The sequence below is a fragment of the Chiloscyllium punctatum genome, unplaced genomic scaffold (genome assembly GCF_047496795.1).
Source record: "Chiloscyllium punctatum isolate Juve2018m unplaced genomic scaffold, sChiPun1.3 scaffold_1372, whole genome shotgun sequence".
NCBI lineage: Eukaryota > Metazoa > Chordata > Chondrichthyes > Orectolobiformes > Hemiscylliidae > Chiloscyllium > Chiloscyllium punctatum.
This window is the reverse complement of record NW_027311106.1, coordinates 20,001-24,622: the sequence shown is the minus strand read 5'-3', so window position 1 is coordinate 24,622 and position 4,622 is coordinate 20,001.

Below are 4,622 nucleotides of genomic sequence, written 5' to 3'. Positions count from 1 at the left end.
TCACTCCCATCCCCTTTTGGACCGCTTCCCACGGTTTGAAATGCACGAAAATCGGCCTGTACACGGGGGAGGCTCCGCCCTCGAAGGCGAGACCGACGGCAGAACCGCCGGGTCAAACCCGGCCGGGCTACCCGGGTTAGAAGCCTCAGAGTCGGGTTGAGCAGTCACATTCACCCCCATCCCCTTTTGAACCTCTTCCCACCGTTGGAAATGCACGAAAATCGGCCTGTACACGGGGGAGGCGCCCCTCTCGAAGGCGAGACCGACGGCAGAACCGCCGGGTCAAACCCGGCCGAGCTACCCGGGTTAGAAGCCTCAGAGTCGGGTTGAGCAGTCACATTCACCCCCATTCCCTTTTGGACCACTTCCCACGGTACGAAATGCATGAAAATCGGCCTGTACACGGGGGAGGCACCCGCCTCGAAGACGAGACCGTCGGCAGAACCGCCGGGTCAAACCCGGCTGAGCTACCCGGGTCGGAAGCGCCAAGGTCGGTATGAGCAGTCACATTCACTCCCATCCCCTTTTGGACCGCTTCCCACGGTTTGAAATGCACGAAAATCGGCCTGTACACGGGGGAGGCTCCGCCCTCGAAGGCGAGACCGACGGCAGAACCGCCGGGTCAAACCCGGCCGGGCTACCCGGGTTAGAAGCCTCAGAGTCGGGTTGAGCAGTCACATTCACCCCCATCCCCTTTTGAACCTCTTCCCACCGTTGGAAATGCACGAAAATCGGCCTGTACACGGGGGAGGCCCCCCTCTCGAAGACGAGACCGTCGGCAGACCCGCCGGATCAAACCCGGCCGAGCTACACGGCTTACAAGTCTCGATGTCGGTATGAGCAGTCACGTCCACCCCCATTCCCTTTTGGACCACTTCCCACGGTACGAAATGCATGAAAATCGGCCTGTACACGGGGGAGGCACCCGCCTCGAAGACGAGACCGTCGGCAGAACCGCCGGGTCAAACCCGGCTGAGCTACCCGGCTCGGAAGCGCCAAAGTCGGGTTGAGCAGTCACATTCACTCCCATCCCCTTTTGGGCCACTTCCCACGGTTCGAAATGCATGAAAATCGGCCTGTACACGGGGGACGCTCCCCCCTCGAAGGCGAGGCCGTCGGCAGAACCGCCGGGTCAAACCCGGCTGAGCTACCCGGGTTAGATGCCTCAAAGTCGGGTTGAGCAGTCACATTCACCCCCATCCCCTTTCGGCCCCCTTCCCACGGTTGGAAATGCATGAAAATCGGCCTGTACACGGTGGGCGCTCCCCCCTCGAAGGTGAGACCTTCGGCAGAACCGCCGGGTCAAATCCTGCCGAGCTACCCGCGTTAGAGGTCTCAATGTCGGCTTCAGCAGTCACATTCAATCCCATTCCCGTTTGGACCTCTTCCCGCCGATGGAAATGCACAAAATTCGGCCTGAACACGCGGGACGCTCCCCCCTCGAAGGCGAGACCGTCGCCAGAACCGCCGGGTCAAATCCGGCTGAGCTACCCGCGTTACAGGTCTCAAAGTCGGGTTGAGCAGTCACGTTCACCCCCATCCCCTTTCGGACCCCTTCCCACGGTTGGAAATGCATGAAAATCGGCCTGTACACGGTGGGCGCTCCCCCCTCGAAGGTGAGACCTTCGGCAGAACCGCCGGGTCAAATCCGGCCGAGCTACCCGCGTTAGAGGTCTCAATGTCGGCTTCAGCAGTCACATTCAATCCCATTCCCGTTTGGACCTCTTCCCGCCGATGGAAATGCACAAAATTCGGCCTGAACACGCGGGAGGCTCCCCCCTCGAAGGTGAGACCTTCGGCAGAACCGCCGGGTCAAATCCGGCCGAGCTACCCGCGTTAGAGGTCTCAATGTCGGCTTCAGCAGTCACATTCAATCCCATTCCCGTTTGGACCTCTTCCCGCCGATGGAAATGCACAAAATTCGGCCTGAACACGCGGGACGCTCCCCCCTCGAAGGCGAGACCGTCGCCAGAACCGCCGGGTCAAATCCGGCCGAGCTACCCGCGTTAGAGGTCTCAATGTCGGCTTCAGCAGTCACATTCAATCCCATTCCCTTTTGGAACACTTCCCGCCGTTAACAATGCACGATATTCGGCCTGAACACGCGGGACGCTCCCCCCTCGAAGGTGAGACCTTCGGCAGAACCGCCGGGTCAAATCCTGCCGAGCTACCCGCGTTAGAGGTCTCAATGTCGGCTTCAGCAGTCACATTCAATCCCATTCCCGTTTGGACCTCTTCCCGCCGATGGAAATGCACAAAATTCGGCCTGAACACGCGGGGCGCTCCCCCCTCGAAGGCGAGACCGTCGCCAGAACCGCCGGGTCAAATCCGGCTGAGCTACCCGCGTTACAGGTCTCAAAGTCGGCTTCAGCAGTCACATTCAATCCCATTCCCTTTTGGAACACTTCCCGCCGTTAACAATGCACGATATTCGGACTGAACACGGGGGCCGGTCCGCCCTCGAAGTCAACACCGTCCGCAGAACCGCCGGGGCAAATCCGGCTGAGCTACCCCGCCCCCGAACACTCAAAGTCCCTCTGAAGCCTTGCATTCGCCTCCTTGGAAAATTGACGTCAAACATTACCAAAATCGGGGGCACGAGCACTAAAGCTAAGTCTCACCCTTTCCCTATCCCTAACCAGGAACCGAACGCCCACCCTCAGCCTCACACCAACGCCGGTGCCACTCCAGACAGACACACCCTTCAAAACCACACCCATCCGGCCATGCAACTCAAAAAGGGTCCAAATTCAGAAACACCCCCTTCAAAAGGCACTCCATCCTCGGCCACACCACCGGGACATGCTCCCCTCGGCGATAATTAAGCCCCCACCACTATTTGAAGCCAACCGCAGCCGCAACTCGAACGGAGAAATCAGTAACCAATTCAAAAATGCGCTTGGTTACTGATTTCTACTGAGCCGAAAAAATTCTAAGTGTCGGTGGTTACTGATTTATACCAACCCGAAAATATTCTAAGTGTCGGTGGTTACTGATTTATACCAACCCGAAAAAATTCTAAGTGTCAGTGGTTACTGATTTATACCAACTCGAAAAAATTCTAAGTGTCAGTGGTTACTGATTTATACCAACCCGAAAATATTCTAAGTGTCAGTGGTTACTGATTTGTACCGACCCGAAAATATTCTAAGTGTCAGTGGTTACTGATTTATACCAACCCGAAAAAATTCTAAGTGTCAGTGGTTACTGATTTATACCAAGTCGAAAAAATTCTAAGTGTCAGTGGTTACTGATTTATACCAACCCGAAAATATTCTAAGTGTCAGTGGTTACTGATTTATACCAACTCGAAAAAATTCTAAGTGTCAGTGGTTACTGATTTATACCGACCCGAAAAAATTCTAAGTGTCAGTGGTTACTGATTTATACCAACTCGAAAATATTCTAAGTGTCGGTGGTTACTGATTTATACCAACCCGAAAAAATTCTAAGTGTCAGTGGTTACTGATTTATACCAACTCGAAAAAATTCTAAGTGTCGGTGGTTACTGATTTATACCAACTCGAAAATATTCTAAGTGTCGGTGGTTACTGATTTATACCAACCCGAAAATATTCTAAGTGTCAGTGGTTACTGATTTATACCAACTCGAAAAAATTCTAAGTGTCAGTGGTTACTGATTTATACCAACTCGAAAATATTCTAAGTGTCGGTGGTTACTGATTTATACCAACCCGAAAATATTCTAAGTGTCAGTGGTTACTGATTTATACCAACTCGAAAAAATTCTAAGTGTCAGTGGTTACTGATTTATACCAACTCGAAAATATTCTAAGTGTCGGTGGTTACTGATTTATACCAACCCGAAAATATTCTAAGTGTCAGTGGTTACTGATTTGTACCGACCCGAAAAAATTCTAAGTGTCAGTGGTTACTGATTTATACCAACCCGAAAATATTCTAAGTGTCGGTGGTTACTGATTTATACCAACCCGAAAATATTCTAAGTGTCAGTGGTTACTGATTTATACCAACTCGAAAAAATTCTAAGTGTCAGTGGTTACTGATTTATACCAACTCGAAAATATTCTAAGTGTCAGTGGTTACTGATTTGTACCAACCCGAAAATATTCTAAGTGTCGGTGGTTACTGATTTATACCAACCCGAAAATATTCTAAGTGTCAGTGGTTACTGATTTATACCAACTCGAAAATATTCTAAGTGTCGGTGGTTACTGATTTATACCAACCCGAAAATATTCTAAGTGTCAGTGGTTACTGATTTATACCAAGTCGAAAATATTCTAAGTGTCAGTGGTTACTGATTTATACCAACTCGAAAAAATTCTAAGTGTCAGTGGTTACTGATTTATACCAACTCGAAAATATTCTAAGTGTCGGTGGTTACTGATTTATACCAACCCGAAAATATTCTAAGTGTCAGTGGTTACTGATTTATACCAACTCGAAAAAATTCTAAGTGTCAGTGGTTACTGATTTATACCAACTCGAAAATATTCTAAGTGTCGGTGGTTACTGATTTATACCAACCCGAAAATATTCTAAGTGTCAGTGGTTACTGATTTGTACCGACCCGAAAAAATTCTAAGTGTCAGTGGTTACTGATTTATACCAACCCGAAAATATTCTAAGTGTCGGTG